Below are 26921 nucleotides of genomic sequence, written 5' to 3' on the forward strand. Positions count from 1 at the left end.
AAAAGGAATGATTAAAGTAGAAGACATAAAATAAGCATTTTTAACTTTTCTGTCCATGTATAATTAAAAACAGAAGAGACCTTCACTTCCTCATGCTGGTAGAGGGCCATTTTTCCTTAACGGTTGGGAACATGATGGCTTTTGGGCCTCTTTTCTTTAGGTCATTTTCTGTCTCATGAGACATTGGCTTCATGTTTTCAGGGCTGCTGATTAAGTGTACAAAATAACGCATAGAGGCTTAATAGAATCAGTATCATCCCAGTAATGCTTTACATTTCCGTCCCACAGACCAACCCTAACACTTGTCTTTGTCCTTCCTTTTTCTATACATACTTCATTTCAACCAACTGTTCTAGCTGAAACCTAATCAAAATAAACCAAAAGATTCAAGTATATCTTGTTTTCATATAGTTAATGAACATGTCATCTATTCATCATTTTCTCACTTCAAGAGAATTGGGGGTGCAAATAATTCTTTCAGTTTGAGATGATATTGGCATTATGTAACAAATAATGCTGTATTTCTTTTATTGGATAGATATTGTCTGAAACATTATGAGACATAATTAAATATAACTATTCATTGAAATTAAATAAATTTTTGCTTGTAAAAAATATTTGAAGGGGTTCTGGATAGCTGTTCCCTGTGTTCAGATTCCTTCATGTACATACGTTTACAAATTTAGAATCTTTTCTAATCAACCATCCATGGAGTGTGTGGACAGAGTATGTCTTTCATTATGTGTCCTACAAGTGACATCATTTCTATTCATCTGGCCCCAGACACAATGTTAATGAAGCTACCAGTGAAAAACTTGCTTCTCAAGACATGATCAGATAGGATTCCTTCCCCCTCTTCCTCTTTTGCAAAAAATCTACCTGTTACATAAATGTTGCTTCATAGAATCTGTTAAAAGTGAGAGGAAAATTGATGGGAGTGGAGCAGAGGATGACTTTATGACTTTTCTTTCACAAGGGAACAAGTATAATAAATCTGTTACTTCAGAAGCTTCTGTTTTATACTCCACTTTACAAAATGGGGAGAACAGAAAACTAAAATACTGTTCAGAGAATCCTCTTTTCTCAGTAGTTCGCTACTGAGTGAGTGAACAGAATGAACAGTAAGTTCATTACTGTTGTAAATTGTAACTGCAACAAAAAGTTGATGGCCAAAAGGATCTGAGCCAAGAATTTCTGATTTTCAACTCTGGTCACAAAATCTCTGAATTGGAGATCTGGACCATAAAGATCTGATTTGATCCCTTCCAGGATTTTCCCAACATGGAGACAAACACTGTGTTCAGTGCTCCTCATACCTGTTGGCATTTAGTCCTCACCATCAATCTTGATGCTGACTCACACCCGTGCATAGGAGGACTGAAGCCCAGGGATGGTTTCAAGTTGATGAGTAGAGGATGTAGGATTTGAACTGCAGGCTCTTGACGTCAGGTGTGCATAGGGCCACAAAGCATCGTGGGAATAGATGCTGTCCCTAGGATGACATGGATCCTGCACCAAAGCACACCGTGTGGAGGTAGAGCTTGGGTTGGAGGCTAGCATGCTCTCAGTCCCTGCCCCAGTTTGGCACCTCTGTGCAGGGCACACATTGACCCAAGTCTGAAGCATAGGCTTCAGCAGTGCTACTGTAGAATAAGTAGACATTTTTCCTGGCAGGATCTGTCCTTATTCATAGCTTTTGCAGTCTTCTGTTGCATTGATTTTCTCACGATTCTGCTTTTTTGACAGCAGACGAGGGAGCAGTAAGAGAGAATTCTCTTTCCTCTGTTAGCAGTTGTGTAGAGATTTGCTACCACATCAGGTTCTCTGTGAAGGACTAAGAGGGGCCCAATAATTTTCAACATATTTTGTATTGAACATAATATATATATATTATTCCTTTCACAACAGAACATTTGCCCAACAATCTGTCCTAGAATTTTGTTAGGGATCGATGCCATATTTACCAGTTTATAATTTTCAGAATCTTACTCATTGCTCTTTTCTAAAAACCGGGGAAATATTCCTCTGGTTTCTATGACCTAACAGCTATCCATTTTTTCCCACTTAGGAACCCACACCAACAATCGCTCCACAGAAACATATGTAATTGCTTTTCATTGCAGTGGGAGTAATTCACTTGGGCCTTGAAGTTGTTAAGAATACCCTTCTTTATCTCCAGCTTTTCTAGTTTGAAGATCTTGCTGAAGGTGTTACAAATTAAGCAAAATAGTGAAGTGGCTCTATTTCTGTTTTCTTAGCCTGTTTCCCCTTAACTCTCGTTTTGCTTCAGATGGCTTCTAACAATCATTTCATTTTAAATGATATGAGAAAAATCTCATTTCCCTGGCAGCGGGATCCTCTCAGTAGACCCAGTTTTGTTGGGCATTTTCACTCAGAGTGGTAGACTCAACATGGGTGAGGCTGCACGGCCACTGTCTGGCCCACTGTGGAACTTCTGTTTCGCTGAGTGGGGTGGGGCCCCGGAGGGTCAGAACTGTATCTGAAGAGAGGAGAAAAGAGAGATTAATGAAGCTGGCAGAAAGGGAAGTTGTGAGCAGAAAAGAGGAGATATTTAATGGAAGATAGTATTTTTTTTCCTCTGTGGTATATACCATATATGGTATATGATTTCCTCATGAAATCTTTAATAAGACGACTATGCCTTGATAATGCCGTGACATCAGCTTTCTCTGGAGGATGGGACGAATTATTTACTAAGTGTGACCTCACAGTGGGAGAGGGCTGAGGAGGGGCCTGCCCTGCCATTCACAGGAAAGTCTCCCATAGGTGTGCTCCCAGAGCCTGGGGAATGAGTAAATGATAAGTTATAATATCCAGGAGGGCCTACTGTCCTTACAAAGAACTGTTGTAGTTACTTGTGTTTAAAAATAATATCCAGTTTATGGAAGTTACACTTTTTAAAAGCCAGTTTTCCTTTTCAATTTACAAAGCTTATTGTTCCATTAACGAATGTAATTATTTTGTATAAAATAAGACGGGTTGTTGAATAATTTTAGTTCATTGGGTTTCCAGTGAACATTTCAAACTACATTTACAGGTATAGTATATTTTGTTTTTAAGCATTGAAAATGTCTGAGAGGCGGCCGTGCAGGAGAATTAGGTAAGAGGTGGCAGTGTCTGGACCTGTGGAGCAGGCTCAGCCTGGAGGGGCCCCACATGCCCAGCTCATCATGTGGACCAGGGTGTCAGACAGCAGTGTGGGCACCCCCCCTCCCCCACATCCCATCCATCCATCATTGCAACCTGCACTTCTGCCTTGTCCAAAACTTCTGGTGTTTTCCACTCCCTGCTCCTCCCAGCCCTCAGCCCCAGGTCCTCCTGAACCAGTGTGGATCACAGCTCAGCCTCCCCTTTAGACTCCAGGCCTCCAGACCCCAAAGTGGCCTCGAGTGGATCCTGTCCCTCCCTCTGGAACTTCTCTCTAGTGCCCCTGTCACTCTCAGCCATGGATGTATCTCACCCTCCCACCAGGAAAAGCAAAAGTGATGCAATCTAACCAATATATGCAATTATTTATTTATAAATTATTACATATGCCACTATACGAATATATTGGATAAATCATAAAATACATGCCAAAAAATGAAAACTGAAAAAAGAATGAAAGAGTAAATAAATATTTAAAAATACAAATAAAAAATAAAAAAAAATAAAATGTCTGAGGAGCAAACTTAATCCCAGAAAATAACCCCTAATAAATTAAACTTCTAAGTACAGTAATCAGATTATATCAGACATAACAGTATTTACAAACTTAATACATTTCTGATACATCTTGCAGCTTATAGATGACAAGACCATTATGACAGGTTTCCTAAAATATTAGAAATATAGAAAATACTATATATTAGATTTAATATATTATTAAAATATTAGAAATATTTTAAATGACAGTCACTCAAACATTATCTTGTACTTCACACTAAGATAATACATGTACATACATGCTATGTGTTTGATTTACTTTGAGGCCTCTCCGCTTACTTTCTTTCCAGGACTGGTTATTCAACTAAGGGAACAGATTGACCATCTCTTGGTCTTAGGGAGCAGGCGTCCTTGGCCTTGCGCAGAGCATGTTTTCTGGGCATTTTTCAGCTAAAGCACTTGACGAGATCCAGTCTGTGTCTGCTGCCTGCTTGGGTCCTGCACTGCCTGTTATTCTTGCCGGGCCTTCAGCCCCAGTCCATAGTCCTTTTAATAACATCGCATTGCATCCAGCATTCCTCCCGTGCTTCTGTAAGGGTGTCACTCTGATGACAGGAGTGACAATGCTCGAAGGTGCCATTGGAGCTCTGGGAACCCTGAGCCAGAGCCATTACTCACGTAGGCAGAGAATGTTGTTTTCAGACGTAAGCTGGGGGAAGCAGAAACAATGAAGTCTTCTTACGCAGACTGTTATGTGCTACTCACTCATTGTAGGAAACTAATTAGTTTTACTTGAGCTTAAATGGCTTGTCGTTTTGAATATGAGTACTGTTTAATATATGCTTAATTCATAATGTGGTGTTTCTTTTATGACTGGTGAAAAAACATGGGAATTTAGAATACCCTGGAAATGAATTATATTACTCTTGAAATGAGTGGTAATGCTTACATTAGTGACTTTTGGCCTTACACCCAGTTTTTTTTTTTTTAAGTTTATTTATTTATTTTGAGGGAGAGAGCTAGAGAGGGAGCAGGGGAAGGGCAGAAATAGGGAGAGAGAATCCTAAGCAGGCTCTGTGCTGTCAGCATTGAGCCTGATGTGGGGCACAAACTCATGAACCATGAGATCATGACCTCAGCCAAAATCAAGAATTGGACGCTTAACAGACTGACCCACCCAGGTGCCCCTACATCCTGCTTTTTGAACAAAGTAAAGATATTAAGCAGGTGATGTGTGTGTGTGTATATATGTATGTTTATTAAAATATATAATATATGTGTATGTATACATACATCATATACGTACATACATAATGATGGGTATATTTGGTATTTTAGTGAAATATTTTAGTATTTTATAAATAAGTCTAGATTTTAAAGTAAAGTTATATTCCTCATTAAGTATACAATTAGTATCTTGATTTTTTTACATTATAAAAATTGAAACATTATTACACATAATTTCTAAGCATCATTTAAAAAAATTTTTTTTAATGTTTATTCATTTTTGAGAGACAGAGACAGAGCGTGAGCTGTCCCCACAGAGCCCAATATGGGGCTCAAACCCACAAACCTTGAGATCATGACCTGAGCCAAAGCTGTACGCTTAAACTGACTGAGCCACCCAGGTGCCCCATAAGCATCATGTTAAATGATTGCATAGTTTACTTAACTGCTCTTTAATGTGTTTCTAGATTGTCTCTGCTTTCTTTTTAACTGTCATGAGCATCTCTGTTTACAGAGAGTATTTATTATTTGTGATTATTTTCTTAGGCTGGATTCCCAGAAATGGAATTACTGGGTCATGGGTAGGAATACATTTAAGATTCCAGTTACATATACTGCCAAATTGCCTTCCGAAAAGTTTGTACTGGTTTACTAGCTACTAGCAAATCTAGCACAAATGTTATATCTCTGTTTATTGGAAAGTCTTTTTTTTGATGATCATTATTAACTACAAATATTTTTTCCTCTTTGGTGTTTCTTTTCCACAAGTATTTTCTTTTTCTTTTTCTCTTTGTTTTTCTTTTTCTTTTTTAGAGAGAGAGCACGCCAGTGGGGGAGAGGGGCAGAGGGAGAGAGAGGAAGAATCTTAAGCAGGCTCCATGCTCAGCACAGAGCCCAATGTGGGTCTTGATCCCATGTCCCTGGGATCATGACCTGAGCCAGAATTAAGAGTTGGATGCTCAACTGACTGAGCCACCCAGGCACCCCAACATAAATTCTTTTAAGGTAGAAAAATCTATTGGATATTTAAAATACTTCTGGGGGTGCCTGGGTGGCTCAGTTGGTTGAGTGTCCAACCCTTGATTTCAGCTCTAGTCATGATTTCACGGTTTGAGCCACATCGAGCTCTATGCTGACAGCGCAGAGCCTTCTTGGGGTTCTCTCTGCTCACGCACATACACTCTTTCTCTCAAAATAAGTAAATAAACTGCAAAAAAAAAAAGGAATTTTTGTTGTTAAAGTCTTTATTTCACGTGGAGTTTATTTCGGTATATGGAATTGGATGAGGGTGCCTTTTTTTCTGCCTGACTTACTACCCAGTTTGCCTAATCCTTTCCCAATTTTATTTGATTGATTTTTTGATTTTTTTTTAATATATGTAGGTTTTATTTCTGGGTTGTCTACTCTGGTTTGTTGTTCTGCTTGTCTGTGTTTCCACCACTGCCACACTGTTTAAATAATATAGTAATAATATAGGCATAACCCCCCCTCCGGATTCTTCTGCAAGTGTTCTTTGTAATGCTTGCCTGTTTGTTCTTTCAGATTAACTTTGGAATACTTATGTTGAATTTACAAATTATTTTGGGAAAAACTGGGTATTTAAACATGTTTAGTCATCCCAGTCAAGCACATGGCATGGCCTGTGTATTTACTCAAATCTTACTTTTCATATTTCTCACAGAATTTTCCAGTTTTCTTTAAATAGGTCACACGCATTTCTCATTATGGTTATTACTACTTATTTTATAGTTTGTGTTTTCATCTCCTTTTTCATATTTTTGGACTGATGACACCTGGTATTTTGATTTTGTGTATCCTGTGTTCACTCACTTTTAAATTAAATCTGATAGTTTCCCCTGTGATTCTACATCATCCAAAAATAAATATTTTATTATCTTCCTTTGTAATATTTAAGTGGCAGTGTCTGTCTCATGTCTTTTAGCATTGCCCTGAATTTCCTGAAAATTTTTGCAAGAACAAAACATTTTAAATGACAAAACAGTAAAATTTTAAATGAGTAAAAACGTATTGAATGTTGATAGCGGCATGATGTGCTTGAAGTCTTACAGACATTCCACAGAACCTTTATTAAACAGCACCTTTTGACACAACCTGGTTTTCCTGCACTGCTGTTCAAATTTACTTAGAGCACACAGTGGTTTAAACTGGGGTTTCATGCAGCTTGCTCTCCTGACTGAAGGATCAGTCGATGAGGGGTTTTTAAATCCGAACCTGGCCACTGGAACTTTTGCATGCTGTCATGTCTTGAAAAACTACAAATGCTTTTGCAAACCTCCTTTGCATTCTTTGAGTCTCTGAGACATAGTTTACATTTCTCAGCTGTAGTCCTTCCTAAGCACTACACAATGGGCCACATGATGCAGTTGTTACTAGTCCAGGCAAAACCATAAAAAAAAAAAAAAAAACAGGTAAAATATGTTTTTCATAATCTGATTTATTCTGCTTAAAGAATTGCTCTTTTTCTGAAACAGTGGCTTTCCTTCTCTGTATAAACTATAGATGTATGCTAGACTTTGTACTCTAGAAGCACAAGATGCTTTTTTTCTTTTCCCCCCAAAATTCTTAGATGCCAAAATAAAAGGTTGACAATTCTAGGTCAGTTCTTTGCTTTCCCCCCTCCACTTCTTTTTTTAATTTACTGGCCCAAGGCTGAAAAGAAAAGCTGATTGTTGATCAGGTTTTTGTTCTGGTTTTAAAGCTTGAAAACACAGGCAGTCTTGTGCTGACTGTCCTCAGCCTCACTGGGGGCATTTGCTGATAAAGAAGCAGGAAGAAGGGACAAAGCTTCACAGGCTGAAGCTCCTCCCCACAGCTTTCAGAAGTGCTCCTTTGTTTGGATTTCCATTTCCCTCCTAGTACTACCTCAGGGAGTTCCCTGACAGCCAGATGCTCAAAGGGAACTTTGTAGTGAAAGAACAGCGGCTTAAGAGTCAGGATATCTAGATCCAAGCCTGGTAGCTGCCGCTCACTTACTTACCAACCTCAGGGAAGCCTTGCTTCCATCTCTAAAAGATAACCTACAAGACACTGTGCATGTTGGGTTTCCTATCAAAATTGTGGGGTTTGGGGGCAGGATCCACATCAACAACAGAGCCTGAAAAGGAGCAGAGTCTGAAGAGTGAGGAGTCAGGAAAACAGTCCCATAGTGGCCAGCCTGGCAGCCCTGGAGGTGAGGGAGACACCATGCCTGAGGGAGGATCTTGTTTTGTGTCACCTACTGTTCACATTAAGCACTTCTGTACAAAGCAGTACCTTCCAAGGCTGCAGTCCCAGTATGATGGAACCAACCCTTCAGTGTTTACTAAACTTGGTGGTGAATGAGAATGGTTAGGTGAGTTCCTCCCCTGCCCTTAGCTCTCAGTCCCTTGCGCAGCCCTCCTTCCTGCCAGGCCAGATCTGCCTTCCTATATGAAGTTTCTTTATCATCTGAACGAGAAGTGAGGGCTTAGCTACTTAGATCTCTTGGTTCTCTTTAGTTAACCCACTCCTGTGGTGTTTATCACAGGCTGTCTTGAATTGCATCCCCTTGTGTGTGAATGGTTCACCTCTGCTCACTTGTAAACTACCTGTGGGCACTTCTGTAGCGCCTACTGCTATGACAGCGATGCCTTATGTAATGTGGGCTTTCTGTAAAGATTTGTTGAATAAATGAATAAGCAAGACCTAATATACTACTGTAAGATAGTTGCAGAAAATACAGGTGTTTTTTCTGCCTTTCTATAGTTTGGTTTTTAGTAAATGTTACATTACAGAATGGTAGTGTGATATTTTGATTATTGGATTAAGTTCTACCTAGCTCTGTCACTCTACTCTTGGACAACCTAGGTTTGAGTTTGTGCTTGAAAAGGGAAGAGACTTAAAAAAATTGGGGGGTGCAGGGTGCCTGGGTGGCTCAGTCAGTTAAGTGTCCAACTCTTGATCTTGGCTCTTGATCTCACAGTTGGTGAGATCTAGCCTCAAGTTGGACTCTGTGCTCACAGCGCAAAGCCTGCTTGGGATTCTCACCCTCTCTCTCTCTGCCCCTCCCCTGCTCTCTCTTGAGTGTGTGCATGCTCTCTCTCTCTCTCTCTCTCTCTCTCTCTCTCAAAATAAATAAATTAAAAAAAAAAGAAAAGAGAAGAAATAGGATAACAGAGGTTCTCACAATTTAGTGGATAATAGTATGAAATAAGGTACTTATTAACTGTAGATGTCTTTGGGCACCTGGCACTCAGTTGGAAGAGCATGCAACTCTTGATCTCAGGGTTGTAAGTTTGACCCCCATGTTGGGTATAGAGATTACTTAAAAATAAAATGTTAAAAAAATGTAGATGGCTAGTCTCTGTCCCCTGAGATTTGCCAGGCTTGGGGTAGGGGTGAGAATCTGCAGGTTAAATCTAACCCCCATATGCTCCAAAGAGCACCTATTGAGAACTAATAAAGAAGGTGATCTCCATGGTTTCTCCAGTGTTACTTTAAAAGAATACTTAAAACATTATAGACATCTATTTGTAAAATTACTTTCTTTCAAAAGATGTTTAATTTTTCCTATTGTGAGTTCAGTGCAGTGGCAAGGACAAATAATGAGCACATGCCACATACTTTAGTAGAAAAGGCATGCCTTCAAATTCTCTACAAGGAGAGAACAGTCAACAGGCTGTCCTTGTTTTAGTAAGGGATGCCCTTGGACAGCTTTGGGACTACAGACTTTTTCCCAGGAATTTTTATCTTTTAGGAATTTCCGTATTTAACATGTGTTTACTTTGTTAATAGCATTATAGTGCTGGAGCATGGTTGTGACAGTGCCACCACCAAATACATGAGGCTATCAAGCTCCATGTATAACTTGTCTATTCCTTCATAAATTTGAACTGTAAATATGTTATGAGTAGAATATATCCACACATTCTAAAAGATTTATGAAAATTTACCATTCATTGAAATGTAGTTCTTTTATCGCTAGAGACATTTTCTCTTTAAAAGAAGGAGGAGGAGGAAGGGAAAGAGGTAAAGGAGGAGAAGGAGGAGGAGAAAACCCCATCTTCACAATTAAAGCCAGAAATGAAAAAAGAAACCCTTCCTAAAAACACCTCTTTCTCTTTGTCATTTGATCCAACATTAAATGGCAGCAATAGAATAAATGATCTCGGGATTAAAAAGGAAAAAAATACCATGTCACCCCTAAAAACTTGTGCGTGGAGGGTGATAGGGAGTTAGTCACTGCAAGGAATGTATGAGATTATATTTATTTTATAATTTTTTCCTCAGTCATGATACAAAAGTTACTCTCCAACTGAGCAGCAAATATAGGTTATTTAATAAGCAAGTGTAAACAACTCAGAATAAAAAAGAACACAGAACATTCTGCATTCCCTGCATTCCCTGAGCATTTTGTGCAGAACTGTCACCAAGCCCTTCCTTAAGAACCTATCTCACCAGCTTTCCAAGTCTGCAGGAAATGGACCCAGCATTACCCTAAGTCCCAAGGCAAGCCTAGATCTTGGCAGAAATCTTTTACTTTATTAGATTCCAAATTAAATTTCTTTGACAAGAATTGAAGGAAGCAGACAGATTCCTAGTGGACTTCAAGCTGTATACAGAGGTCTCCACATTTTAGCATGGAAGAAATATTTGTTAGATGTTCCTTTCCAGCAGGAACGATAGTTCTAAAACTCAAGTAGGGGCATATTTTTTCCCCATTAATTAGATCAGTTCTTTCAAACAAGTATTTTATTTTTATTTTTTAAGTTTTTATTTAAATTCCAGTTAGTTACCATACATGTAATATTAGCTTTGGGTGTACAAAAGAGTGATTCATCACTTCCATACCACACCTGGTGCTCATCACAAGTGCACTCCTTAATCCTTATCACCTATTTCACCCATCTCCCTACCCACCTCCCCTCTGGAAATCATCAGTTTGTTCTCTAAAGTTAAGGGTCCATTTCTTGGTTTGCCTCTCTTTTTTTTTCCCCTTTGCTCATTCGTTTTGTTTGTTCAATTTTACATATGAGTGAAATCACATAGTATTTGTCTTTCTCTGACTTCGCATACGATTCTGTAGCTTCATCCATGTGGTTGCTAGTGGCAAGATTTCATTCTTTTTTTGTAGTTGAGTAATATTTTATATATATATGTAATATATGTATGAAAAATTATATTTATATTATATATATACGTGTGTATATATATATGTATATATATATGTATGTGTGTGTGTGTGTGTGTGTGTATATATATATATATATATATATATATATATATAATTTTTTTTTGTCTTCCCAGATGTATGGTTAGGGTAAGGGTTTTATGACCAGGGTTAGGGCTAAGGTTTGGGCCAGGGTGAGAGTATATGCCTGGTATCCTACAATTTAGAGAACTCTCCAGAGGGCTCGATTTAGCGTTAGTTCAAACAACCATTTTAAAAGAATTCAACTGCTTTAGATATTTTTGTACTCCTTCCAGCTAAAAGTCAGTCATAGGACTGGCAGAATCAAAAGGGGCAGAAAGAAAGCAAAGACACAAGTCAGAAGGTATTACTGAGTAATGAAGTCATCACCAAGACCAAATAGGTAAGCAGCCAGCTGGTCAGATCTTGGGTCTATTTAACTTCATCTGGTTACTCTCAAAATCATCCTCTGCCAGATTTATCCAACAGGTTTTTAGGGTTATTTATTTATTTATTTAAGTTTTGGGTTTTTTTTTTTTTTTTAACCTTTATTGATAACCTACAGGGTCCCTCAAGCTGAATTGGACTAATGACTCTGGATTTGGGAAAGGTAATTAGAGAGGGACTTCCTCTGTTACACATGTAGGTATTTTTGTTTTTCATCTGGCCCAGCATGTTTAATCCAGACATCTCGGTCTCTTAGGAATTTCGTATTTAAACCTAGTTACAGATTTAATTTTGGTCCTGTTCCCTCTTCTGTGCATGATATCATGTGCCTCCTGGTCATTTTGTGGCCCATTTTCTTCAGTCTATTGAGTGAGTTGTTTGCCTAACAATTTAGAATGAAAGTCACAAAATCATTTTTAGAAAGGTTATTAATGACCCTAAAATCTCCATGCACTCCCAGAGAGTCTTTTATTGTTGATACTGGTAATGAGGACATGAGAATCATTTCATGTTTTTGATCTGCCTTGTAGTCTAGCTTTGAGCCTACTGCCGTCCTTTCTCCTCTTCCCCCAAACCAAAACACAAACAAACAAAACATATAGTAAAAATTCAAGCCCCAGTGCTTGCTGGTGGGGAGATTGTGTTAGTGAGGGGCTTACTTGGTCTCTTTAGTCAGTGCACTGGAGCAATTTAAGGTTAGCTTGGGCTAATGCTATGAAATACGATGCAAAACACTATTTCATAGTTCAAAAACACTTTTTTAAAAGTCATTTAGTTGACTTTCTGGAAATTACTACTGAATATCCACACAGCTTCCTGAATAGAGGTGAAAAGTTTCTATCCAAAGTATGAGTCAAATTTGAATATGATACAACACACGATGAACATTAGTTGGATTTGGTCTTACTTAATAGATGTGATCCTATGTCTTTCAGTTAATATTATCCCAGATTAGAGAGAGAAATAAACCAGCTAGAAAGAGTAAATTACTTGCCCAGTGTTCAACAGTGAGAGCAAAAGGATTTGAACTCAGGTAATGAAGCTGTAAGCTTCTCCTACACTGGACTACCTGCCTCCAAATGGCACAGCAAACCATGGACAAGGACACTTACTATTATCACAGCTTTGGTTTTAGAGACAAAGCAAAAACAAAGAAACAGAAAATTCTGAATGTGCATATACGTAAAAATGGTGGAATAAGTTGTAACATATTATACCAAGAAAAAATTATTGAAGATATAGTGGAAGAGGAAAGCAATAAATATAATAAAAGCTTGAGTAATTTTGAAATTTACTTTATATTTGTGAGAAACAATTGCTTTCTTAAGGCAATACTCAACATACTTCAAAGTAGCTACCAAGATGAAGGTATTTTTCACTATCATTAGGATACATTCATTAATATTATCACTTGGTCCAAACCACATATACAAGAGTACACTTCTGGTGTCACAATTCTGTTGTTAAAAAGTCCTAACAGGTCAGAGGAGTGGGATTTTCTTCTTTCTTTCTTTCTTCTTCTTCTTCTTCTTTTTTTTTTAATGTGTATTTCCCTGATGAATAATGATGTTGAGCCCCTTTGCACATGCCTATTGGCCATTTGTATGTGTTCTTTGGGAAAATGTCTATTCACGCCTTTTGCTCATTTTAAATTTCATTTTAATTTTATTTATTTAATTTATTTATTTATTTTAATTATTGAAGTATAGCTTCAGGAGAGTAGGATTGATGGTGATTATGACAAGATTGCCATCTCTGAGAAGGACATTTCCTAGAATTTCCGGACTGAGCTTTTTTTTTTTTTTTTAAGTTTTTATATAAATTCCAGTTAGCATACAGTGTAATACTAGTTTCAGGCATACAGTATAGTGATTTGGCACTTCCATACATAACCCGGTGCTCATCACAAGTGCCCTCCTTAATCTCCATCATCTATTTAACACATCCCCCCACCCCTATACTGAGCTTTTAAACCACTATAAAAACTGAACTGATTATATCATTAATACAGCATTAGAAATAGAAACCTATGAAAATATTTGAAAGAAAAAAAAATACCACCAACAGATCTGGCCCTCAGGTCTTGGCTCTGGGGAGGCTCCTGGAGGCAGCTGTCAGGGAAAATGCAGGTGGTCTGAACATGGGCGCAGACAACTAAAGGAGGGGGCAGACAAACCTTGAGACTTCTCATCAGTGTCTTCCCAGCCTCAAGACAGTGTGCTGCCTTTCTTAGAAGTTTCTTCCCCACAAACACTGTGTCTGATACTCTCTTTATCCTATTTTAACCACTTGTGTGCAGATGTGTGCAGGGGAGAGGAGCCAGGGAGGTAGGGTGGGCATTAACTAACGTGCAGGTGGTGTTTTCTCCTATACTAATCGCAGGCCTGCCCTGCCTCCTAAATCAGCTTCCCTGCTGGTCTAGGCAGAATGGGAATATTATACAAGCAAATGTGGATACAAATACATACAAAAGGGAAATCATTTTTTTATTTGAGCTGTTTGCATGCATGATTAGAAATTATACAGAGCTATGGAACTCTAAAATTATAGGGATGGCTTTTAAAGAATGCCTCTAGAGACTTCCCTTTTTTTGCAGATTTATTTCTGTTCTAAGGACAGATTGTTGTACATTCTAAGGACAGACAGTGAACCATGGTCTGTTTTTCTAAAATGAGATTATATCTGAATGATCTGACGTACAAAAATGAAGTGTTTATTTGAGAATATATGTTACTTCCAAGGAATTCATAATGGTTCTCTTGGGGCAAAGTCCAGAGCTTGATGATGGAAATCAAGTTAGTTAGTTAGTTTATTTATTTTAATATTTATTTATTTTTTGAGAGAGAGAAAGATGCACAGAATGCAAACGGGGAGGGGCAGGGAGAGAAGGGGAGACACAGAATCCGAAGCAGGCTCCAGGCTCTGAGCTGTCAGCACAGAACCCAACACAGGGTTCGAACCCACAAACCATGAGACCGTGACCTGATCTGAAGTCAGACGCTTAACTGACTGAGCCACCCAGGCACCCTGAGATCAAGTTAGTTTAGATTGCACTTGACTAGTCACTGTTAACCAACTTTTAAAAAACTGCACTTAACTATGGAGAGCAAACTGATGGTTAGCAGAGGGAAGGTGGGTAGGGGATGGGTTAAATAGGTTATAGGAATTAAGAAGGGCACTTGTGATGAGCACCGGGTGTTGAATCACTCTTTTGTACACTTGAAACGAATATAACATGTATGGTAATTAACTGGAATTTAAATAAAAACTTTAAAAAAAACTATACTTTTAGGGAAGACAGTCAAACTGTCTTTTTTTTAATGAAAAAAGTGTAAATATTATTTTTAAAGACATAATCATACATTTTATGTCCTTGAGTCAAATATTAAGGCAAATGTTCTAAAGTCTTTTGCATCTGTCATTGCTTTACATGGAAGTATAAAAACAGTGAATCAGATCTGAATTAGTAAGGATTAGGTGTAGTAGAATGCTGCTGTTATCAGAGCTGCAAAGTAACCTGATGTCACACAGAAAATTGTAGCAGAAATGAGGAGAAACTGAATGGACTTCAAACTTAACTGAAATACTTCATTTTGTGACTTAAGAATTCTAGTTACTTAAGGCTTCACTGTGTTCTCATAAGTGTTTGATGTAAGCACTTGCGAGGTGGTATTGACCTATCACAGGAAAAAGATGATTTCAGGCTTCAGACCAGAGGATCTGGTTTCTCAGATTCGTATTCACAGCTTGGCCGGGTATTACACTGCCCTTGCATTCTTCGGAAAAATGAGGGGCTGTAGCAGTCCACGTCGTTTTTATTCATTTCAGTCTTCTCAGCTGTGTAGGTCCTGGTAGAAAGTGTTTCGTCTTATCCAGGAGTGTGAACAACCCACCTTTCTTCTTGTAGAGCAGCGCTGCCCACTAGTATTTTGCACACTGTTCAGTATGGCTGCCACTTGTAACATGTGACTGTGAGTCGCTTGAAATGTGCCTTGATTGTGTCTGAGGAACAGGATTTCTAATTTCATATCATTTTAATTAATTTAATAGTCACATGGGGCTAGTGGCTGCCACATTGGACGGCACAGGTACAGAGTTTTGGGTGAAGTAATGGCCTTTTGCCATTGGAGATGCAGCCCACGGGGAAGATGGTAACACTTTCCTCACAAAGGCAGAACCAGAACCCACAACCTAGACCGGGGGCAGAGTTTATGGACTTGTACATAGCATCTCCAGGAAAATGTAGTCCTCAGATACTCGCACGAGTGTTTTGCTTTAGGAATTCCTGTAGCAGGTGGAAAAGGGGACTCCACTAAGTTAATAAGGTCAGCAGCAACTTTCAACTGCAACAAGGTACTTGAGTGAAATAAAATCAAACCAATGAAAATTAAGTTGAAATTGCCCTTTAAAAACCTCCCAGGTTGTTGAAGGCACAGTACAGGCTAGAGGCATGCCTTCATCTCCTTCTGTGGATGGGCACGGTGCCTCTTACAGCAGCACACTTACTGGGGAAGGGTGCAAGGTTTGCTTGAAGTCCCCAGTGAGTTCCTAAGCTTAGATTTCCTACTCCTTATCGGGGTCTGCTACATGACTGACGGATGTGGGCACGAGGGGAGTGGGTCTATATTTAAAAGAAGAAATCCTTGTAGAATTGACCTCATCATTCCGTCAGATGAGGTTTTGCTTACTACAACCCAAAAAAGATGCAGATATGCAATAAATGTGACTTTCCACTGAGGAAGAGAAGGAAAATCTAACAACTTTTAAAAATCATTTTAAATGGTATTATTTGTTTCTTATAATCCTGAACTCTGTCTTTACCCACATGGTTCTACTTTATGTTTATGCATGTCAAAATCAATCAGGCAACACTTTTCACATGATGTGTGTGTGTGTGTGTGTGTGTGTTATTAGAAGCATCCAGTAACACTTGTAATACTGATACCGCTATGCATTCAGGTTGTGGTGTTTAAAAGCCATTCCTCATTAAATAAGGAACTAGACTTCTTTGTCTCAAAAGCTCACATTAAGTTTGCAGACAAAAATGTGAAATTCTATATTTGCTTAAAACAGTGGTTTTGCTAGTTTGTACTTGTTTTAGGGAATTCCATTAACATGGATTTTTTAGTAATGCCATTGCATCAGCCCAGAAAGAACAGAGACAACGATTCGCTGAGGTTTCTCTTATTTCATAATAGGGAGGATTCCTTTTTTCACCCGGGCATTGTCCCTCTGACTGCCGTTTGTGGCAGGCTTGTCTCACAGTTGACGATGCCAGTCCTGATGGTGTCCTGTGACTGAGATAAACTGTTTGTGAGGTTGGCGCTCCCCACCCCCACCCCCCCCCCCACCCCCCGCCACTGCTGTGTGGACCAAGTTCCAATGAGCCAAGTGCCTGATTGATTCTGACAGAGCACAGTGGGGCCTTCACGGGGTTCTCTGCAGCCTCAGCCCTGACACGCTCCCTGCTGTCACCCTGCAGGTCTTTTTCGCCTGTCACCCTCCTCAAAGAGAAAGGACACACGTTACCTCTGAACAGACCCTCCTTGTTTTATTAATGTGGTCGTCCCTCTGTTACTGTTATTTTGGTGTGATGGTGGTGACAGGCGTAAACGGGAAACCTGAAAGAGAACGTGCAGTATCGTCTGTATCTAAACACCAAACCGCGTGACTGAGAAGATCCCTGTGGGCTGTACATTTTGGGGGAGAGGATGAGGAGGAGGAAGTGGAGGAGGTGTGAGAGAAGAAAACTGTTTTTCTTTCTGTCCCTTAGTTTTTTAATTTCGATTTTTTAACCTACTAGGTAGGAGCTCTGTCTAATGCTCTACTTTGTGCAATGTCAAATGTTTTTCTTGTTCTCAGCAAAATAAAAGTTACGATCTGCCTTCCATTTACACCACAAAGATTTCTAGATTTATCTGGAGAAAAATACCTATTTGTTACAACCCCTAAGAAGTCCACCAAAGCCACAAAGCCCAGGGTCTCATCTAGGCAAGTGGAGTCAGCTGAAAGAAAAGGGGAGCCCGTGCTTGAAATCTACCAGATGAGAATATGAAAACTTGAAACTGACAAAGAGTATCAAGTATAGAAAATATTGCCGTGATCATAAGTGAATGGTCCTCTACGTTTTCTTTACGTTTCTGACTTGATTCCAAAAAAGAAACTGATTCATGACAACAAACAGTTTGCTCTTACACCGAGAAGTATGGCAGGCCATGCTGGGGGCTGGGGAGCAGGATCCCAAAGAGTAAATTCCTGCAGCAGGGCCTTGGTGATCTTCTTCCGCAAGGTGTTTCCAGCACCTGGATTTGCTGGTTTTGGCTGCGAGGGATGTCACCTTTGAATTTGGGAACAACTGATATCCAGAATTAGCATTTTATTTGTTATTGAAGTATAGTTGATATACAGTGTTGCATTAGCTTTAGTGTACAACAGTGATCTGGCAATTCTGTACCTTACTCAGTACTCCCCATGGTGGGTATAGTCACCATCTGTCACCTTACACACCACTATTACAGTATTATTCACCATAGTCCTTACGCTGTACTTTTCATCACCATGACTTATTTTGTAACTGCAAGTTTCTACTGCTTAATCCCCTTCACCTATTTGCCCCTCTCCCCACCCGCCTCTTATCTGGCAACCGCCAGTTTGTTCTCTGTATTTATGAGTCTGTTTGTTCATTTGTTTTGTTTTCTAGATTCCACATATAAGTGACATCATGTAGTATTTGTGTTTCTTTGATTAATTTCGCTTAGCATGATACTTTCTAGGCGCATCTGTGTTGTCACTAATGGCAGGTTCTCATTCTTTTTTATGGCTGAGTAATAGCCCATTTATATACATACCACATCTTCTTTATCCATTCATCTGTCAGTGGACACTTACATTGCTTCCATAGCGCGGCTATTATAAATAATGCTGCAATAAACACAGGGGTGCATATATCTTTTTGAATTAGTGTTTTCATTTTCTTTGGGTAAATATCCAGTAGTGGAATTACTGGGTTGTATGGTAGTTCTATTTTTAATTTTATGAGGAACCTCCATATTGTTCTCCACAGGAGTTGCACCAGTTTACATTCCCACCAGCAGTGCATGAGGGTTCCCCTTTCTCTGCGTCCTCACCCAACACCTGTTATTCCTTGTTTTTTTGACACTAGTCTTTCGGACTAGTATGAGGTGATAGCTATCTCATTGTGGTTTTCATTTGCATTCCTCTGATGATGAGTGACGTTGAGCATCTTTTCATGTGTGCGTTGGCCATCTGTATGTCTTCTTTGGAAAAATATTCAGGTCCTCTGCCCATTTTTAATCTGATTTTTTTTTTTTTGGTGTCGAGTTGTAGTTTTGTATATATTTCAGATATTAACCCCTTATTGGATATATCATTTGCAAATAGCTTCTTTTATCCAGTAGGTTGCCTTGTTGTTTTGTTAATGGTTTCTTCAGAATTATTTTAAACCTGAAAGATAGAGGGACTCTCTCAGAGGTGTTTAGTATATCTGGCAAAATACATTGAGTTGGTCTATTCAATAAGAGGTGTTTTTTTTTTTCTAAATAGACATCAAAAGAAATGCTCAGAGCTTCTTGAAATTTCCCAAGTTCATGCTACTCTCAGGACAGAGCGTCACCCATCACCCACAGGTGGCCCCTGTGTATGTGCTCATAGAATGACATGGCCTCTGCAGTTTCCTGCGGCATCCATTTCTCCTGGAAGGTCCATTTGAGATGTAGCTTTGAACCTCAGAAATGACTGTTGAAATGACTGGTGTTCACATCTGCTTGTTAAGGATGAGACATCCGTGGGACCCAGCCCCCTATTGCAAAGTATCAGCTTTCTCCATATCTGAAATATGTTTTTGTTATATTGTCCTTGAATTGTGTTTTGTTTTTTATTTTCTGTTCTAGCCTGTGCTTTCATCTTTGTTTTATATTTTCAATTTGAATTTGAGTTCAAGGCACTCCATAGTCATCTCTGATTGAGATACAGTAAGATTTAAATGTAAAAAATTTTTTAGTTCTAGAGAAAATAAAGAATAAAAGGACGTTCCTACATAATCTAGGATAGTACAAGTAATTCTGCATTTATGCTTACCATATAAATACCTCTTTAACCCTAGAGTTTGTAAGAGAAATAACCAGTAGGGCCAAACATGATTCAAATTGAAAGCTAAGTGCTGTTACTGAGTCCTTCAGCTGACAACCTCCTGGACCCCACTGTGTTCATCATTGTTCTGTTCCCTTCGCATAAGGCTTGTTCTCTCACAGAGGACCCTATTAACCACCTGCCTTCCTTTCCACAGCTGTGAGCTGCTGTACATTCAGACCCACCCTCCTTCAAAATACCTCAGAAAATAGAGATGCATTTTTTTAAGTTTATTTATTTATTTTGAGAGAGAGAGAGTGAGCAGGGTTGGGTCAGAGAGAGAGGGAGAGAGAGAATCCCAAGCAAGCTCTGCACTGTCAGCACAGAGCCCAGTGTGGGGCTCGAACTCATGAACCGTAAGATTATGACCTGAGCCAAAATCAAGAGTCAGATGCTCAACGGACTGAGCCACCCAGGCGCCCCTAGAGAAGCATTTCTAGGGCTTTTCATTCAGAGAAGCGGCACGAGAACTCAATAATTGTTTATTAACCTTTCTGGTTCACATTCCTCATGTCTCATAGCAAGAAATCCAGTCAAATATTTTTCCACAGTTTGGTTAGCTAAGGTTTCAGTGATGTATTCTTGAATAAGAAGCCACCCCAGAAATGAGTGGCTTATTTATTATTTCCTCTCTCGGTTCTGGTTCTGTGAGCTAGTGGCTCTCACCAGGGGTCTGTCACAGAACTGCAGTCAGATGGTATTTGGTCTGGACTCCTGTGAATGCTCAGCTGGTCTGTATGTCCAGGATGGCTTCTTGGTGTGTGTGTCTGGTGCCTCAGCTGTGGTGGCTGGGCCAGCGGGGGGCCGACTGGCACCTCTCTCCAGGCTGCTTTCCCATGTGACTGGTGTGCATTTCCTCATGAGGGAGCCTTTCGGTAGTTGGGCTTCTCCCACGGCTGGCTAGCAAGCAAGGGTTCCAAGGGGCTCAGGTGGAAGCTGCAAGGCTTCTTGGGAATCCAGTCTCAGAAGTCCCCACGGCTTCCACTTCTGCTGCATTCTAGGGGAAGGGACTGCAGGGGGTAAATGTGGGAGGTGAACAGTAGAAGTTGAGGGTGTCATCTTGAAGATTAGCTACAGCAGCCAGAAAACCCACTATATACATGTCCACATTTTATAATGTTTTGCACTTTTATTAAAATCTTCGACTTTTACTGTTACTCTCACAGTATTTGAAGTGTCCCTTTTGGGCCTCATTTCCTGCTTTGCATTCTTTTTTAGAAGTGTATGGGAAATAACCTAAAAGTTGAGTAAATGAACCTTAAACTGCAGACCAGCTTCAATGACCAGCTGTAAATGAATGTCCAGTGTCTCCTTTAGAGGAGTATCTTTCATTTCCTTTGTCTAGTAAAAATACTGCAGAGTATTCAGGGGAAACTCTTGGAAATGCCTCCTCCTGGCTACTCAAACCAGTATTTGAGGAGGTGGCTGGAGAAGGCCCAGCTGGAGGAGGAAAGCCCTTGATCTCCAGGGCTGGCCACAACTGAGTTCCCTTGTGACTTGGGCAAGTTATCACACATGCACAACCTTGGTTCCTCTCTTTGTCTGAATAGATCAGCCAATAAACTTGTAGGTTGTATTATTTTCCCCATTCTTTCTTCTCCTCTTTGCATTTGCCCTCAATTAAAAATTGTTCTCTCTAGTCTTCAAGCAGGTATAGGTCGGCTTGTGTTTAGCTGCAGGGTCTTGGAAGCACAGGATGCCTTCCTGAGGCGGAACTTGTTAGGTTTCCTCACATCCCTGTGAGGGACAGTTCCCCTAACAGGAATTGATAAGGGCACGTTATGTAAAATCTGGAGGGCAAGCCTTTCCCTTTTAGGTCAACATTCAGCCGCAAGCTAAAAGGGCTAATCAACAGAAGCATTTTCTGTGTTCATTCCAGAGAATTTCCCAGGGGCACAATAAATCGAGCCTGCCTGTTTACAGGAACATGGTTATTTAACAAGCTAGTCTCCAAAGCTTAAGAGTCTTTGGTTTCATCCAATCTAACCCAACTTGCTAAATTTGTGAGATTCATCACTGTCTACTTCTGTTGCTCTATGTATTGTAAGATAATTTTGCATACTTAATATATAAACGGTTTTTACACACAAGACCCATATTACATTTATTACAGAACTGTTTTAAAGTTTCATCTCTCTCTTTTTTCATCTTTCACCTGTGTTTCAATCCTGTCTCTAATCTGCCCACTGGTATTTCCAGTTAGCTAATTAAACTTATTTACACATTCATTCATTCATTGGATCATTTATTCAGTAAGTGTTATTTTTCATACCTGTACGGGCTGTATAAATATTATATCAGAAAGGTGGTAGGACAGCATACTGCCTTCAACTTGCTGGAGCCTAGGCATCTTTGGCCAAGGCAAGTCAGTAGTGCCACACAGTGAGCTTCATAATCATTTGGTGTCAAGACAGTGCCCATTTGATTTGGCATCGAGGGGTATCATTGGTGAGTATAATCAGCAGTGTGAGTGGGTTGTGGGAAAGAACCTGATTACAGTGTGATGATGACCTGGAAATAGCACTGCTCCTTCTGCAACCTTGACCTCAGAGCGGAACCTCAGACCATGGGAGTCTATTTATAGGGTAAATTCTTTTTGGCCCAGGGATTGCTGAGATTCAGGTTTCCTAAATTTTGATAAACATTGCCAAATCCCCCAGAAATACTGCATGTAATGTTTACTCCCCTCAAGCAGTATCTCAGTGACCCAGGCCCTCCCCAGAGTTTTGCAGTGGGGTGCGGAAAAGAAATAGTATCTCATTATTTGATTTTACCTCTTCAAACGTACGTGAAGTTGAGCATTTTTTAATGATTTTTTTGTTTTGTTTTAGAGATTTGTATTTCCTTCCTTCAGATTTTCTGTGATTCGTTATTCTGTTAGTTTATTTTTTTATTTTTTTGTTTGTATGAGCACTTTCTAAATTAAGGAAGTTAGCCCTTTGTATCTGTGATACAAATATTTTCCCTATTTTTTTTTATTTTTGTGTTATGTGTTGCATAGAAAGAGACCATCCTGTCCATCTTTGAGATACTCTGTTCACCAACACTTTCTCTTATAGCTTCCTTTTTATACTTAGAAACTTTGATTCATCTGAAATTAATTTTGCTATAAGGAGTGAAAGAAATCTGGCTTCATTTTTTTCCAGATAGCTACTTAGTTGCATTGAACACTTTGAGTAATCACTTTGATATGCTACCATTATAGTAGAAAATATACCTTTACCATGTACCTTTATAGTAAATTAAATTCTCCTACGTATTTTTAGTCTTTTGTTTCTTGTTTATTTCTTCTCTAGTTGCAAACTGTTCTAATACTGAAGCTTCATAATATGTTTTATTATCTGCTGGGACTAGTTTCTACTCATTGTTCTTTTCTGGGGGGGGGTTCCCTTGATAAAAATCTTTCTTGTCAAAATTTTACAGAGTTTAATAGCACCAGCAAAATCTTTCTCTTATGTCCTCAGAACCAGTCAAAAAACCTTAAATTTGAGCCATTTTGCATAGAGGGTTTATTTTCTCAACAAATACTGGGAATCTGGAGTATGCCAATGCCAGACATATTTAGCCATTTTATTCTCTTGATTTGTTTCTTCCTTCCTTTTCTTCCTTTCCATCAGCCTTTAGTACATGTTGCCACGTGCTGGACACTGCTTGGCTGGGGCTTTGAGAGGAGAGCCGGCCATTCCCTGATGCACTGATAGTGCGGCAAGCTTAGCCTGGCCTTGTGACTGAGCCGCATGCAGATTCGAGCTCATGTAGATTTTATAAGAAGTCAGAACGCCCAAAAGGGAAAGAAGCCTCCTCAGCAATTTTTTCTACATTTTATCCTAAACCTTTCTGCACAACCACTGGCCAGAATTGGCAAGCTTACAACTGACCAGTTATTTTTAATTCCTGGAAAATTACAAAGAGGGAATTAGGAGCTATTGCTCTAATCCTCTGCTAATTCTTAAAAATGTTTTTAAAACAAATTTTTTACACACTGAGATGATTTTTGAGGGAATATGCATACCTGTATGGAGCCTGTGGAAAGAGGCTGGAGAGCTCCATTCAAAATTCCCACATGGTGGCAAGGGAAAAAAATGTTTCTCCCCTGCCATGAGTGGACATAGGCTCTGTTGGGATATGCGAAAGGAAAGGAGGCTGCCTTCTTCCAGGGATGCCTGCTGTAACATTTGAACAGACAGGTTTACAGCTTCGCCCTTGGCCCTTTTGTGATGGCTGTCACATAGATGATCCCCACCCCCACTCCCGCAGTTGATTTCTTGCTCACAAATTGCCATTTGCTTTTATAAAACGGCTCCATTCTACTGTTGGCCACAGACAACACATCTGATCTGGGCATTGCTCAACTTTGATGGGTTGAAGTTTCTTATGTCCAGGAGAGTTTGGGTGCCAGTCAGAAATGACTCTTTCCACTTTGTACATTTTGTATAATACATACTTGATTATATTTGTTGTTAATAAGTGTCATAAAAGTCCAGTTCACTGTATTTTGCAGGAAAATAGAGGGAACAGAGAAGCAATAAGAAGCGCAGACACCTTTGAGCATCCATGCTAATAAAATAGGAACCAAGGGACAATGTGATCAGGCTCAGTTGCGTGTTCTCCTTTTCCCGGAAGGCTCAGGGCTACTGGTGGGGGGTTGAGGGGTGGGGAGCTCCCTGCTGCATGTCCTTGTGCACCCGGGGCCCCTGCTGTCTTCCAGGCTGTCTCCAGTTAGGGCAGCCACTGGAGAAAGCCCATGGATGGTCTCTCCATCCACATTCCTTGATAGTTCAGTTCCAACCAGAAGGCTTCTGTATTTTTATGAAGCATACCTTACCCCTTCAGTTAATTTGTTGCCATGAAAGGCAAATGATATTTTTCAATGGATCGAAAGCATTGGAATACTTTCCAAACATTCCAGAGCACTATTTTCTGATGTGACATTTGACTTACATAAAAGCAGCCTGTTTGTTTCCTGCATAAAATATACACTAAGGACAGCTTTTGTAATATAGTAAATAAGATCCCACACAAATTCCACTTGACATACTGTGTGGGGAGTTCACATAATAAAATGAAGAATGCTGCCTGTTTGTGTTCTAACCAGTGTGGAGTTTTCATCCAACCCCGCATCTGTCAAAACCATGTTCAAATACAGAAATGATGTATTTCAACATACTGATTAAAAATGGACACTTTTTCTTCATCAAGCAAAACACACACGTTATTGCAGCTATCCTTTATATTTTAGTAAGGGTGAAGGCAAGCTCTAAGTATAGCTAATGACTTAACCTAATGCCAAATTTGTGAGAGAAAATGTGTTGAAATTCAGGTGGGTGTTGCCAGAAGGAACAGGAATGTGGGGGGGGGGGCAGGACTAGGTGACATGGGGATAAAATCATGCCAGACATAGGCACACATTTCAAAGAGAAGACTTAACAGAGAATTAATATGCTGCTATTTTTGAAAAGGAGAAGGTGTCAGATCACTGAAAGAGAAAGAAAAAACGCGGAAAGCTGTATTTACATCAAAGTTTATGTCAGTTCTGTGTTTCCTTGCTTCCAAATGCCAATGGTGAAAGTATGCTTTCGCAATTGCTGTTTGCAAATTTATTTCTGTCTCCTTACCGAACAAGGGCAAACAGCTTCTCTTCTTGTGTCCCCCAGTTCTTAGCGCAGTGCCTGGTGATTGGAATTGATCTGAACAGGACTGGGCATCGGTTTCTCTTGAACACTCTGCTTCTATTTCTTTAGCTATTCTGTTTATCTCTCTGATAGAGCCCCTCACTTCTTTTTTTATAAGTCATTTCTCCAACAGCTTTGAGGCTTCTGAGGGCCAGCCACATTTATTGTTTGGAACCAGTGATGATGTCTAGCTCAGACCTTGCATGACACATTTTCAGACGTGTGTGCATCTCTACTAATCCTTGTGGCCAAGGCTCCTATGTGTATTCCTGTTCCTCTTGGTGCATGTGAGAGGTTTTCAGATGCTTCACATATTTATGCATGCCCGTTCATTCATTTGTTTGATATTTATCAAAACAATACTTACAAATAAAAAATGCACTACTAAACATGATATTTTAAGTTCTTTACAGATATTTCAGATTTCTTTCCGTGTAAAAGGCTCTCTAGGGGCCCCTGCGTGGCTCAGTCAGTTGAGCGTCTGATTTGGGCTCAGGTCACCATCTTAGGGTCATGGGATCGAGTCCCACATTGGGCTCTTCTCTGAGCATAGATCCTGCTTCAGATTCATTCTCTCTCTCCCCCCCGCCCCACAATGTTCCTCTCCCCTGCTTGTGTCGAAAGAAGGAAGGAAGGAAGGAAGGAAGGAAGGAAGGAAGGAAGGAAGGAAGGAAGGAAAAGAAAGAAAGAGAAAGAAAGAAAGAAAGAAAGAAAGAAAGAAAGAAAGAAAGAAAGAAAGAAAGAAAGAAAGAAAGAAAGAAAGAAAGAAAGAAAGAAAGAAAAAAGGCTCTTTGAAGCTGAAGGAAGGTGCAGTCCATTCTTTTGGGAAAATGGTGTTTTGAGGTTGCACTGGACCTAGTAGAGTAAAATTTTCAACATGGAACGGAATAAACTGCACGGTTTACATTAACATTGTAAAAATCACCTGCTTCATTCCCATGCACTTAGGCTTTAAATCCATGTTCTTTGTTAATATCTTCTTGGCATTAGCTGCTGTCAGTAACTGCTGAAAGAGTAATTCTTACCCTATTGGAGAGATTGTTGTTGATTTGTGTAGCTAAAACCAAGAAAAACAGCCATCTAATCTTGTCCTTGAATAGTTTCCTGGTCTTGTTACATATTGCTTATCCTGTTAAAATTCACCTGTAGATTCCAACTCAAGCAAATTATGAAGATCTTGGCTCCCATGAGTGGTCATGGTTTCCTGAACCTTCAGATCACAGTTGGAAGGGCCCTCTTGTTGTGTCACTCCTGGGGAAGGAGAAAGAGAGGTTATTTTAAGACTTCCAAATTTAGCTAAATATTTGCTTTTTTATTATATAACTTTTGTTAGTTTAGAAAAGAGATTTGAAAACAAAATACAGGTGTTTTTAAAGCAAAAAAATTAAAAGGAGTAAAAAAAATCAGCATACCACTCAGTACTCTGTAAAGCAAAGGAAAAACACTGCCATGTATAAAAGATCTGTAGGAGAGAAGGCACCCTGCATAGCTAGCTGATAAGAAATATGGGGATAGTGATAAGACAGGCAGGAACTCAGACATAATACCAGCACCACAAGGAAGATCTGGAAGCCTTCAAGGTCAGATTCTGG

General features: G+C 39.6%; 1 protein-coding gene and 2 long non-coding RNA genes across 16 annotated transcripts in view; 2 read left to right on the forward strand and 1 right to left on the reverse strand.

Moving 5' to 3' along the window:
• TJP1 (tight junction protein 1) overlaps positions 1 to 26921 on the forward strand; it is a 370447-nt gene that overhangs the window by 198473 nt on the left and 145053 nt on the right. The window lies entirely within an intron of this gene.
• On the reverse strand, positions 2089 to 4197 carry LOC123385836. Its single transcript, XR_006598953.1, has 2 exons — positions 3966 to 4197; positions 2089 to 2500 (listed from the first exon to the last, which is right to left on the reverse strand). It is a non-coding gene; the product is annotated as an uncharacterized LOC123385836 (long non-coding RNA).
• Positions 11214 to 26921, forward strand: part of LOC123385837 — a 31135-nt gene continuing 15427 nt past the window's right edge. Inside the window, exon 1 of the long non-coding RNA XR_006598954.1 lies at positions 11214 to 11465. This is a non-coding gene — a long non-coding RNA (uncharacterized LOC123385837). The remainder of the gene's footprint in view (positions 11466 to 26921) is intronic.

The sequence above is a fragment of the Felis catus genome, chromosome B3 (genome assembly GCF_018350175.1).
Source record: "Felis catus isolate Fca126 chromosome B3, F.catus_Fca126_mat1.0, whole genome shotgun sequence".
NCBI lineage: Eukaryota > Metazoa > Chordata > Mammalia > Carnivora > Felidae > Felis > Felis catus.